This window comes from Eschrichtius robustus, chromosome 11 (genome assembly GCF_028021215.1).
Source record: "Eschrichtius robustus isolate mEscRob2 chromosome 11, mEscRob2.pri, whole genome shotgun sequence".
NCBI lineage: Eukaryota > Metazoa > Chordata > Mammalia > Artiodactyla > Eschrichtiidae > Eschrichtius > Eschrichtius robustus.
Genome location: NC_090834.1, coordinates 99,486,668 through 99,500,588, shown reverse-complemented (window position 1 = coordinate 99,500,588; position 13,921 = coordinate 99,486,668). Strand labels below are relative to the sequence as shown.

Here is a 13,921-nt window from a genome sequence, read left to right as displayed (position 1 = left end):
TATTCAGGCACAATTTGAGTTTCTGAATTTTTTCTATGAAATTTTGAAACATTTTAAAGTTTTTTTTCTTTCTTTTTTTTTTTCCCCCAGCAAGAACACTAAAGTAGTCTTGCTCTGAAAAAATTTTGACAGCCTGGGCTGATTTGAAATGACACTATTAGATTATGGTCCAGTGCCTAGTGGGTCCTGCTTGAAAGGCCTCCACCTTCACTCATCTTTTAGATACACTAGAGTTACCTCTAGATTGTAAAGCTGCATCTTACTACCTGACCAGTCCTTCTTTTATTCATACTGACTGTGTTATGGGTTTAGTTTCACAACATTATGAGTTCATCCATCCAGGCTTCTTCTTCTTCTTCTTTTTTTTTTCAACCAGCCTTCTTGAATCATTTATAGGGATTTTCATTTTCGATCTCAAACTCTTACACACTTTCTCTGCTGTGAATTTTTTTTAAATGTAAAGCTCAGGGTACTAAATGGCCTACACATATAAAATAAAGCCCGTACTTTTATTTATTTTTTAGCTTTAAGAAATCAAAATTAAAAAAAATTGCTTTCTCTTGAGAAATGAAACTTAATTTTGCAGGTCACAGAAGTAAGAAAATGCCTGCATGTCCAAGGATCTCAAAGCACCTCTGGTGGGACTACATAACAAGGTAAAGAACGTCTATTTATTTTTAAATACTGTTTATTTCTTGGAGGAATTAGTAATTTAATGGAAAAGATGTGACTAGTAACAAACAGAGTCCAAGGCTATTTCTGGTTCTGTCATTGACTCACTTTGACTTTGGGCAGATCATCTCACCACTGTTGCTCTTTATCTGCAAAAACTGGACTTCATGTCTATGGGAGTTGCATGGCTAATCAATGCCTGGAAAATGCGTAGTGGCAGATGCTACAAAAGTGCTGAGCCTTAAAAACAAAACCACCCCCACCCCCCATTTGTATTCAGTTGAGGTTCGGGCTTATTGTTATTTAACATTCGGAGGCCAACAGTACGTTAAGTCCAGCGTGCTGCACAGAACAGATAATATCACTGTCCAGCAGGGATTTTTTTTTTTTTAATCTAAGATTTTGGACTTTTATTGTTTTTCTTTATTGTGGTTGGGGGTTGTTTTAGAATCTACTAGTATTTCCATACAAAAGCATTCAGCTCTAAGTTGAAAACTATCGATTTGAAAATCTAAATAACCCCCCTGCAGGGGAAAAAATAAATAAATAAATAAAAAGCCCTCCCCGCCCCGCCAAGAAATCTCTCAAAACAAGAATTCTTCTGATGTTTTTTTCCTCCCTGCAGTTCTCCATGTTACAGTCCTTGGAGGTAGAATAGGCATAAAATACTTTCACTAATAAAATATGACAAACCGCCGGATTATACGTGGCTGATTCCCAGCGATTGCCCTGCTACACAAAGCAGAAAAGTAAATGCCATCATCCCCCTTAGAACAAAAGAACTTAGGAATAAAAAACATGGAGAGGGGGGAGAAAGCAGTAATAAATAAAGGTGAGCGAAGGATCCCGTCCCCCGCCCCTCCCCGAAGCGAGTGTGGGACTAAGTACGGCTAATAAAGTGGTTCAAGGGTAGTTATTTGGAAAGGGGGCGGGGTGGCGAAGGGAGGGAGCGGGCGAGCGGCGGCCGGGGATTGCATGTTGCATTCGACTTGAGGTTGCATCTTTCTCCTGTTGCCTGGACCACGCTCTCCCATTGCAGTGCTTCCCCATCGCTTCTCTCCGTCCCTGCCCTCGCGGCTTTATTTCCCCCCTTCCAACTGCTGTTGCACTGGAGGGAGTTGGGGCCGCTCCGGAGCCCCTGTGCAGCTCCTGCGACGGGAGGGGGAGTTGGGCTCGGGCCGCTGAGTTGGGGGGGCCGCAGCGGGCTCCGGCCTCGCCTCGGCTGCAGCTACACGGGTGCCGAGCTGCAGCGCTGCACGGGCCCATCATTGCGGCGGCCCCGGAGTTTGGCCGCCGCCGCTCCTTGTTCAGCCCCATCACCGCCGCCGCCGCTGCACTGGAGTTTGGCTGCTGCTGCCCTACTTCACTCTAGTTTAGTTTCACTCACTTTACATCCGGGTTTTTTCCCTAGGCAATGGGGACCGCAGCACACCCCGTTCCTTAGGCAAAGTGAAATAAATTCGCCGCACCGACACGTCAAGTAGTCCGCCCGCCCGAGCGCCGCCGCGGGCCCCCACCGCCCCTCCCGCCGCCGCCCCGTCGCCCCCGGGGGGGACCGTGCGCCCCGGAAGCCATGGGAGGAGGCGCGGGGGCCCGGGCCGGCCGCCGTACAACTCCGCCCGGCGGCCCCCTCCCTCCCCGCCGTGCCCCTCTACCCCGGCGCCTCCTCTCCCCCCGCCCTCGTCCCCGCTTTCCCAGCCCCAGTCCCTCTCGCCCGGCTCTCGGGAGCGGCGGGGACGCGCACGGCGGCGGCGGGCCGGCGGGGCCGCGCGGCGGGCTCCCGCGCGGGCGAGTGTGTCTGGGCCTGGGCGGAGGGATCCCCGGGCTGAGGCGGCGGAGGTGCTGCGGCCCGGGGCCGGGTGGTGAATGGGCTGGTGGTGCTCGCTGCTGCTGCTGAGAGGAGGAGGAGGAGGATGAAGAGTTGGGCTTGTTTGTCTCCCACAGTTTCTCTCCTGCTGCTCTGATTTTCCCCCCACATTCCGGCCCGGGGCCTGTGTGTCTCTCCTGGAGGAGGAGGAGGATCCAGTTCCTCCCCCCACCCCCTCCTCCCCACCCCCCCTTGCCTGGGGAAGAGGAGGAAAGAAACAGCCCAGAGAGAGAGGGAGAGAGAGAGAGAGAGTGAGTGAGAGAGAGAGGGGGAGAAGAGGAGAGGAGGAGGAGGAGGAGGAGGGAGAAGGGAACAACCTACCATCTTAACACACTAATATCTAAAAAGTGCGAGAGGCCCAGAGCAGCAGCAGAAGCAGCAGCAGCAGCTCCAGCTTCTTCCCTCCCTCCCCATGAAGAAGAGTTCCCTCCTCCTCCTCCTCCTGCTTCTCCTGCTCAGAGTTCCTGCCTCCAGCTGCCAGGGGGGACAGCCAGCCAGCAGCAGGAGGGTGCAGTATCCCAGCTTTTCCATTCTCTCTTCTCCTCACTCTCCTCTCTTTTTTTTTCTGGAGTAGCTCTATTTCCCCTCCCTCCCCCCTTCCCCTTCCCCCTCCCCCCTCCCTCCTTCTCTCTCTGTCTCTCTCTCTCTGTCTCTCTCTCTCTCTGTCTTGTCTCTGGTGTTTGTCTCTGGGAGGTACAGGGGCTGCTTGCTTGGAGTTTGTTTTGGGGGGGAGGGAGGGGGAGGGGAGGGGTGTGTGGGAGGGAGGAGGGAAAGGGGGGGTGTTCTCGGCAGGACCCCCTCAGTCAACTTGAGATTTGAGCAATAACTTCCCCTTCGGGGCGCCCCCCTGCGTGCCCTTCCTATTCCTCCCCCCATAAAAAAAAGACAATGGAAAAACCTTGTCTCCCCCTTCCTCCCCTCTGCCCTCCACCCCTCCCCAGGATAAATTGGAAGTAAGTTTATGAGCAGCCTCGGGAGCCTGGGCGCTGAGTGCTGGGCCGGAGCGGGTGACAGAGGCGGCGCACCGGGGGTGGCGGGGAGGGGGCGTCACATTGTCCCGGCGGGGGGCCGGGGAGGGGGCCGCCGGTGGGGGCGGGGGGCGCGGAGCCTCGTCCGCCCCCTTGGGCTCTCCCTCCGCCCAGGGATGGTCGCCGGGGCTCTTTCACTACCCCCTCCCCCCAGGATGATGTCGGGGGGAAGTTTTTATTATGGTTATTTATTTAATTTTTTTTTTTTTTTTGAAAACCATCTTGTTTGGTGACTGAGGGATCTGGTTTAAAAAAAAAAAAAAAGCTGCGGCTGCTGACGCTGCCGGGCCCGAGTGTGTGTGTGTGTGTGTGTGTGTGTGTGTGTGTATGTGTGTGTTGGTGCATTTGTCTTGGGTGGCCGGAGCAGCGTTGGGGAAATTCCGCTTATTCTTCTTCTTCTGCAACTTGTTATTCCGGAGAGTGTGCCAGCACCCCTCACCCCGGGGCCGGTCCTCCCGCACTCGCCCCCGCATCCCGCGGCCGCGGGGCGCCCCCGGGACCCTGTGCCGGCCGGGGCCGCCAGGCCGCTCCAAGAGGGGCCGCAGCCGCCCCTCCCCCGCCCGCGCCCCCGCCGGGGGGAGGGGCGCGCGGAGTGGGACTCTTTCCGTTTGGTCCAGCCCCGTCGTGCACGCAGTTCCCAACACTTCTCGTCATCCTCTCTTTGGTCTCTTTATTCTGCTGAGCGGTGCTGTTAGGATTTCTTTTTTTCCCCTGACCACGTTCGCGATGGTGGGTAGCAGCAAGGTGGCCCTGGCAGGGGAGGGGTTGATGTCGAGATTGGGCACCGGGGGAAGAATGTCTCCTTTCAACTTTGTGACTTGCACCCCCGGAGAAGGCCACACGCCGGTTGTGGGGTGCAGATGTGCTGAGAGTGATTTCTAAGTAGTTGAGTTGTTGAGATGAGGGGTACGGCTGCTAATGGTAGGCAGGTTTTGTTTTTATTGGTGAATCTGGTGTCATCATATTCCGGTCATATGTTGAAATATTCTTTGTTTAGGTCTTGAAGTAGAGGATCTTACTTTTCACGTCCACATTGTGTTGTTTTTAAATGATGTCTCTGCAAGTATGGCTTTCTAGAATTTCAAATGTGAGTTAAGGTCCGGGCGTATGCGGGCCTCAGCACTGGCCTTGACAGTGAACTTTGTGACTGTGTTTTGGATTTCAAAGATTTGCCCCATAACTGGGGTGCGAGCTGTGCATTTTTGTTAATAGTAGGTGTCAGGAATGTAGATGCTTGAGGTGGGGACGTTAGAGAAGGAAGAACATTTATATATTAATAATTGATAGCTGAATATTAGAAACAGATTAATTTGGGCTGATGAAATTTTTTTTTTTTTTTAAGCAGTTATGCACTCTAGGAAACCTTTTCATAGGCACACTTCTTAGGGGTTCTTTAGGGCACAGAGCTTGAATATCTCCTTTTAGACAGGTTACTCACCAACATCTGTAGCTTCATTGAGGGCCTGATAAGGGGACTAAAACTGGGGCTATGACATCTAAGTGTACTTTTCAGTGTTTATGTTGTTTGTTTACATCTGATGTTCACTCACGTTTGGGCAGTGGAAATAAATAGGTCAGATTTTCTTTTGGTTTTTGAAGACTAGCCCTCTCCCCCTCATCCCCCCCTTTTTTTTAAGTTTCACAATTTACTTGGTTTCACAGCGTTGTAGGAAACTGTTACTACATTTTTACTGGAAATACTATTATTCATTTTGATTTTGGTAAGTTCTTTTCTATTCTTCTTTTCTGTCTCTGTATATGGAATCTACATCGTGGGCTCAAAACTGGCTTATTAAGGGCCGTTTAAAATGTCTGAAGAATGCATTTTAAAATCTCAGGACACATCTTTTGATGGCAAAGAGGAAATTTTTGTGTGCAGTTATGCTCATGTTTATGAAAAAAATTTCTGCACTTAAAACTTTTGTAGATATACAACTATCCTTAAATGAAGAGCATAGTAATAGTGCAGAAAATTCACAAAACACAAACTTTTGGCTAACATGTTAAAAATATTCCAGGTGTTTTTCTTTATGTCATACTTTTGCTTGTCTTAGCATAATAGTGTTTGCAATATGACTGGCATTGCTTGGATGGTCTTAATAGTCTTTTGCTTGAGTGCTTCTGAAGGCTTTTTAACATAGTTTTTAGCTAATTTTGCAAGCTTTATTTAAACATGTTGCACTTTGAACTCAGGCAGGTCTTTATGGAACTGGAAAAGTAATAAATTAAGACTCCTGCCTATGCCAGATTTTATTTTTAAGAGGTATAAGTGATGGATGGGGCCCTGTTTCTTTTAGCTGTGAAGGGTCCATCCTTTTTCCCATTCAGTCATCTGGAAAGAGCTGCGTCAGAAATACTCTTCTTCTGCTTACATGAAGAACTCTAAATGCTATCCAGCAGGAGGTGCTGCAGCAAGATAAAGGAAATCTATGAATTTTGAGGGTCTTGCTACTTATTACAGCTCTACTTAGCATCAACTAAGCAACAGGATTAACACCTTAAAGTTCCAGAAAGATTTTGAGTAAGTCCATTGAAAAATTCCATTTGCCATTTGAAACAAATTTTTGACTGCTTTTTACCTGCTTACAATATTACACAAAGTAGATTGCTTCTTGTGGATAGCTTAAGGATGCTGCCCTGAGGTACAGAGTGCTTAACGTTAGAATTATTTTAGTTTGAAGAGGAGTTATTCTCATATTGGTGAGTGGGGTGTTGAACACATTTTTAAAAATTATGTGCAATGGATGGCTGTAAACAAAAGTAGTTGGTATGACCTGGGACTTTAGGCTTTATGGTCATCCCTGTAACGTTAATACAAGCGGGATATAGAGTACTTGAACTATTGGAAAGGGAGATATTGTATGGAAAAAGTTTTAGACTTTTTATGTTTTTTTCCTCCAATCCATGGGCAGTGATCCTAATAGATAAATTCTTAGGCGCTCAGCGTTATAAATACATATGGTTGATGTATTTGAGTTGGCCTCCAAAGACTGAGATTCTTGAGCTAGAAGTAAAGTTCTGTCTGTGGGTATGGGTCATTGCTGATATGTCCCTTAGTAACACTTAACAATAACTGCATAAAGATGAAAGTATTTTTGTAGCATTTATAGCACATGTCCTTTGAAAGCCTGTTAGTGTTAGGTGAATTGATTTATCACTGCAAATATCATGCTGCTGTGGTGGCTTGTAAAGTTTTATGTCAAAGTTTAAAAACTTGGGAATGTGTAGAAAATTTGATGAATCTGCTTTGAATTTTGTTTGTTTTTTAGGAATAATACTGTACTTTTTTCTCAATAAGATCAAATGAGAGAATACATGGTGAAAGTTCTTTGTAAATTGTCAGAAACCATGCAGATGTTAAGTTGTTGAGATAGGTGGCTAATTAATACATGGACAGAAGCTTCTGTCTTTAAAATACTAACTTTCTCCATATCATTTGGGAAATGAGTGCATTAAAAGTGCACCCAGAACACTTTATGAATTTTTTTTTAAATACTGCTGTGGTTACCAAAAAGCTCTTTGTTACAGTTTTGAAGCTTTGTTTAAAAAATGCTGCCTAGGCAGTTTCCCTTAATTCAGAAAAAAGATCATTTTTCCTTTTGTAGATCCTGTGAAATGTGTATCCCCTGGTTAAAGTTTTTGTTCATTTCACCATTGATGTGATAGTAGTTGATTTTAGTGATTATTTAAGTTCCCGGATTCTTCTGTAGACTCCTATTAACACACAGAGTAACAGATGTCACAGTTAATATTTTGATTGTTTTGACTGATCCTGCTAACTTTCTGAAAAATTCTTACTTACTAAACCTTTCAAACTTGTTTCAAAGTGAAAAAGACATACTTGTATGCATTAGTATTAGGTACGTGTGTGTATCATTTTTGTTTTTCTAATTTAGAGGGATGTGTGAGGAAATGACTACTCAAATCTAGAGGAGTGCACTGAAATATTTTTTGTGTAAAAATAACCCAGAAGTTTAAAACTCAGAACTTTGAGTTCTGGCCTTCTTAATAGACTCTGCTCACCTATTTGGACTAAGGTAAAATGACATATAGATAATTGGGAGTCCCTATGTTTATGAGCCTATCAAAAGATAGAGTACCCTAAATTTTAGAATTGACTGCTCTTTATGAAATAACCTCAATTAGAGATGAAATGTAGAAACTTGCTTCGGTGAAGGGTGAGAAAAACATTTAACTGTTTAGATAAAAATGAAACCTCTCAGGGTAATATTAACGTTTTCATCCTGCAGACAGTGAATGCTAAAGCTTTTTTTGAGGAAATACATTAAGGTTATATTAATGTGCTTTTAAATTTTGTATCCTTAGTATTTTATTGCCAAAGTCTTTTGTATTTAATTAGTATTGAAAGGGAGAAAAGGAAGGGATTAAAGTTTTAGGTCTCTCACCTTTGACAGAATTCCTTTATATCTATATTCAGAGCTGATTTCTTGAAACATGTTTGAATTTTCATATTAATTTGTCATGGGAAATATTCATGATGTATGTTGACTTCTTAGAACTTTTGTACGTGGGCTTTTTTTGTAGGCCCTAAGTATTCTTTAGGAGCTTAGCAGTGTATTTTGATCACTTTAACTTTACCAGGTGTGTATTTTTGCTGCTTTGAGGTGTTTTGTTTTGTTTTGTTTTATTTTTGAAGAGGTAATATATTAACACTGCATTAAAAGTATTGTAGATAGTTATTTCTTAAATAGCATATGTTTCCTTCTTTGTATATTTGTATGTATATGTGGCCATACTGTTTTGTAGGCTTTCATATCATCTTATTTGTGTATTGAATTTCTGAACAGTTATCTTTTGTGAGAATGCTGAAATAGACCTTTAAGAATAACTTTTATATTGCTTGTCTATCAATTAAGTCTTAAACTGGGATGGTGGTGAACTCTTCCCTTTTAGAGATAATATGTGAGTTTCAGTCATCCTTTGGGCTTTTCTAAGGCAACTTTCTTACACTGGACACTTGTTTGGCAGTTTGAATGCCTCTACGCTTCTCTCCCTCCAATACACTGCAAACTGTACATCCCCCACCCCCTTGCTAAATAAAAAATAGTGAGCGGGTCTCGGCTGAAGGAAACTATTCTTTCCTATATTTTGGAATCATCTATGGAAATGATTTTCTGCTTTTTAAAGTAGACAAAAAAGTGAACCGGTAATTTGGAAATAGGAAAGGGATGGGGCCTAACAGGTTGATGATCTAGGCTTTATTTTGACTCTGTTTGTGGGCCTAGGGGAGAAAAATAACTTAAACACAGAAGCCAGAAAGATGGGTTTTGTTTTATTGTTTTGGCTGCATTGAGAATACAAACTGTCAGTACTTGAGGAGAAGGAGCAGCAGAAAGGAATTGATTTTTTTCTGCTGCAGATCCAAGTATCGTTAACCATGTGCATCTCTAAAGCAGCATACTTACGTATTAAACAGTAGTTGATTCTTTTACTCATTTAACAGTCAGAACCCTAAACTCTTTTTTTTTTTTTTTAATTTTAAATAAGTACCCAAAACCTCAGAGTTAATGACAATAATTTCCTGATAAAAGTGGGTGATAGTAACCATGGCAACTGCTGTCTCTGGCCTTATGGACAGTATGTTGTATTGATGAAGCTTCAGATCCTATAGTAGCCTGTCACTTTTATGGTGAAATGTAGTAGCTTGTGTTGCAGGTGATTTTTAGCTGGATTATGTTAAATTTGTGTGCCAGCTTATCTTTCCTTGTTAGGAATTTCTTGGACTGTATTCCACAGCATGTTTGTGAAGGTACTGTTGCCTGAAAATAACCCACCACCTGTGTCAGGCCTCCTGATGCAGATTGCACTTAGTTCTTTCCCAGCCTCCTCCTTCAGTCTTGCAGAAAATAGGGGTGTGTGTAGAAACTATATACATAAATTACAGCTCAAAGTTGTCTACTTGGGTTTGGACATGTTATTGATAGCTTAAAAAAAAATTTTTTTTTTTTTTTGGAAGACGTCAGTGGATGAGAGAAATGGAATTTTTTCCCCCTGAATGTTCTTTTCACACATGTGTGTGTGAAATGAAGGGTGAGGAGTGGAGGGGGTAAATATTGAGTAAGGACTTGACAAAAGAGGAACTTAAGTATTATTCGTTTTTTTTGTTGTTGTTGTGTGTGTGTGATGGTGGTATGTGTATAACTATAAGAATACATTTCCTAATGGGCAGTATTAAAGTATGGGAAATGTTTTCTTATGAGAATTTCCTTCAAGAAAAATTATTTATAAAAATATAACTTGAAAGACTGTTAAGAGAAAAGCTGGTAAAACAAAACTTTTTTGGGGGGTGGGGAATAGAAAGCTTTGAAACTGATCAGACTTTAAAAAATTGTTTTAAAAATTGTATCTTTAAATATAATTTAAAAATTGTAACACATCTTTTTGCTTTTTAAGGATTTCTTTTATATGCTTATCCTGTATAAGGTTTTTCTAATGTGAACATGTTGATCTAAATGTTAATTGATACTTTTTCCAGTATATGCTAAAGAATCTGTGCTAGGGCAGAGAACAACCAAATTTTATCTGGATTTGACTAGGCCCTGATAGTAAGATCTAGTCAGATTGTGCTAGATAGTTCAGTTTCTTGAAACTTACTGTGATAGGGGGAAGTGGTTTACTTACTACAAGTCCCAAGATGCATTGCGGGTTTTGCCTAACTCCAGAATAGAGCATTGCATGCTGGGACCTGTAGTTGATTTAAACAGCACAGGGAACCCTTCTCTCCTGTCTACTCCATTTTATACACAGCTTCCCAAGCCTTTAAGAACTTTCTGCTAAGTAAAGTTTGATTGTTAATATCATGGTTATTATGCTGCTGATATTCTAAAGTGAGTCTTCAGGAACACTCTAGTGTATTAGTTTACCTTAGATGAGTTTGCTGTTTTTTTAAATCAGTTGCTGTAAGATTTACATGTAAAATAGCGTACGTATGTATATATAGTCAAAACTTGACTTCGCAATTGTAAATTTTTTTGTCTGTGATGATATAGGTCCCTATAATTACAGCATTAACTGATTGCTAGTGTGGGCATTAGAATTAGAAGACTGTTACTGTGGGGCCGGATATGTATGCTGTTCTCTTTTCTTTGAATGGGGACAATTATTCAGTAAAGTTGGACGGAAGGGTTTTTTTGGTGCCAGTATTTAAGCTCAGAGTTTTTTATTCTTCTGTAATGATTGTCAACATCTTGAATCTCAGTATTCTTTAAATGGAAGACAGAGTCCTGAAAATAAATGTGATTTTAGTGTAAATTTAATACTCAAAGGTATAGGCTGGAAGGTAGAGAAAAAGGGAAGGTTTCTTAAATAATTTGTGTATATTTTCATTTGTAAACTTAAAATTTCTGTCCTTTTGAGGGTTCTAATACTTTCACTTTATTAACTACTGTCAGTGTTGTTGCGGGGATTAAACGTTAAAAATCTGTGAAAGTGCTTAGCACAGTTCCTGGCCCATAATAAAGGCTCAGTAAATGTTTATAGAGTTAGCAATAGTAGTAGTAGTAGTGGTTATTGTTATTTTAAAAAATATTATGCTTTACATTTTTCCCTCTCTTTTTACATTATTACTTGATCAGAAACCCAGGATGTTCTAACAAGGCCTTGAGATTTTTGGCCTATGGTAATGATGTGGCAATCCCCTAGAATTTTTTGCTCTACTTAAAATGTCTTTGCACCTCAGTTTCTCCCTCAGTGATAGATGCCCGAAGTCAGACAACCAGCCAGTAGCAGAATTTTCACCAGGATTCAGCTCTGCCTATTCAGTACTCTTTGCCACTGTGCCATGGCCTTTGGTTGACTTTGGAAAGTTCAAAAGATAATGAAAATTTCTTTTGTTAATAATGTTTGCATTGTTAGAACATCCAAACTAGTTGATTAACGAAAATAAGATGCTGCAAGAATGTTCCTCGTGTCACAGTGTATGTAACCTTGGAAAAATTCTGTTGTCTTTAGAAGCATGAACCAGTCTGTCACCACAGTTCACAGTTTTACAGGATTGATGTATTGGAGGCCAGTGAGCAGCCCCAGAAAGAAAATGTAGTTTCAGGTCTGTGGGTTGTACTTAAAATGTTAGGTTCAAAGAAATCATAAGTCTTTATATTATTTTTCTCTTTTAGGACACTAACTTCTTTTAGGCTCTTGAGATTGTTCAAGGATATTTTTATCTGCATGGCTTTTAGCTTTTTGAGAAGGGAAAGGGACACCTGGGAATACTGAAAAATGTAAGCATAAGTTGTGGTTTGTGTGCCTTAGTTTGAGTGTATGTAGAATCAGGGAAGTGTCTTTCTTATCTGCTTGGCCAGTCTATATTCTAGCAGAGTTCCTCAGATGTTATTGCTGAGGGCTGCTGTGTTTATTTAAGAAAACTCTGCCTTTAGTAGTAATTATTTAAGTACTTGTTTATACAACAACCCATTCCACTATAATAATACTAACCTTTTTTTCCTCACAAATGTGAACTGGAACTTGTTAATGTTTGTATACTAGACATGAGATAGATTCTTTAGCTGTGTCATAAATTTATGGTATCTGGTCTGATATTCTTCCACATTATGAATGGTTTTATTTATTTTAACTCGTCTTTTCAAGATGTAATATTAAACTCGTCTTTTCAAGATGTAATATTAACTCGTCTTTTCAAGATGTAATATTAAAATGAAATTAATCAGTGGTTACAAAGATGTTAAATTCAAAGGGCTAAATGTAAGGGAGAAAATGGTCTCTGGTATTAATTGGCCACTACAGGAAGTTTGGATGAATTCTGTTCTACATTTTATAGTGTGCACACCTGTGTGATTCCTGAAATACTATAGTTAGGAATAAGGAGAGGAAACAAGGAGAGTAAAACTGGGCAGCCATGTGTAATTATCTGTAGAGTTCTTTGACACACCTAAATTATTGAGCACAGTTTTCTGTCTTTTTTTAAATGAAATGTCTGAGACCAATGTAAATGAAATGGTTGTGATGGTGTCAGAGGACCTGGCTTTAAGACCAGTCCTGTCACTAGCTGTGTATTTGAGAAATTCATCCTAGCTGGGCTTTAGTTTTCCCAGTACTGTAGTAAAATGGGGATAATGGTAAAAGCCTGCTTCACTATGCTGCTAAAAGGATTAGATGAGATAATACTCATGAATGTACTTTATAGACTAAAGAAGTATCAATACATACAAATTGAGTTTTTAATCACTAATAGACGGCTGGATTTTAAGATATTTGTCTATATTGTGTTAACAATGTTAATATTTTTAAAAATTTAAATATATGAGTTAGAATCATAATCGGTGATCTAGATCCCCCCACCCTCCCACCATGGCCAACAGACAAGTTCTTAACATGTGTTTACAGTGTAGTTCTTGACAACATGCGCTGATGCCTTTGTGTGTATATATCATATATATAAAAATATCACAAATGTACTGGTGTGTTACAGTAATGAAAAGTTTCAATTATGGGCTTTTATGTTGAAAAATATTTTTATGTGTTAATATACAGACTTACACAAATATACATATTTGTTCTTAGAGAAATGGCATAGGTATAAGACTTAAAATATTTGGCAAGTTGTGAACAGTTTTTGTATTTTAAAGTTATCTGTTATAATATTAATAATAATAATTAACATTTGCTGAGTGTTTATTATGTTTAGTACTAAGCCTTTTTACATACAGGATCTCATTTAATTTTAATCCTCACAGCAATATTCTGAGGATTTACTGTTATTATTCTACTCCCATTTGACAGATGAGGAAATGAAGGCTTCCCTGGGATAACATAGGTAGCAGATCATACAGTCTTACCTCAAGCCCAGGTTTGATTCCAGAGCCTCTCCTCTTAAGTGTCTATAATGCTGTACTAAATTGTGCAATTCCCATAGAAACCTAGCAAGTGAATTACTAAAGAGGTTTTTCAATCTACTGAAATGGCCACAGCTTTGACATATCATTTTAAGAATGTTTCATCTGATTTTGGTTGGGTTAGGTTGAATGTTTTGGAAGTAGTAAGCACTGGAATGGATTGGAAATGAAGGCATTTGGGATAGTGTATGTCCTGTCCATCATTGTATGCCCATTGCCAAGCACAGCGCCTACTGTGGAGTGGGGTCTAGTACCTATTTCTTAAAGGTTGGAATTTGGGCACGGGAGCATGATAGGTTGTTTTATACATTTTTTTAGTAGGTGCAGATAGTTTACATTGGCTATTTCAATTAGTCCTTATTTAACTATCAACATTTTAGAGCGTGTGATGGTAAGTGTCCTTTCTTTTAATATTTAATGTTATTTTAATACTTTAAAAATATTAAAAGGCAGAGCATCGGAGTTATAAAAGTAATACTTGC

General features: G+C 41.0%; 1 protein-coding gene across 13 annotated transcripts in view; it reads left to right on the top strand.

The window, feature by feature from the left end:
- Positions 1-637: 637 nt before the first annotated feature.
- Positions 638-13,921, top strand: part of PHF21A (PHD finger protein 21A) — a 191,373-nt gene continuing 178,089 nt past the window's right edge. For 5 of the 13 annotated variants that reach the window (XM_068554481.1, XM_068554482.1, XM_068554483.1 and 2 more), the window contains exon 1: positions 2,530-3,047. The gene's annotated coding sequence lies outside the window, so the exon portion shown is untranslated. The other 8 variants (XM_068554472.1, XM_068554477.1, XM_068554473.1 and 5 more) reach the window with 7 other exon arrangements.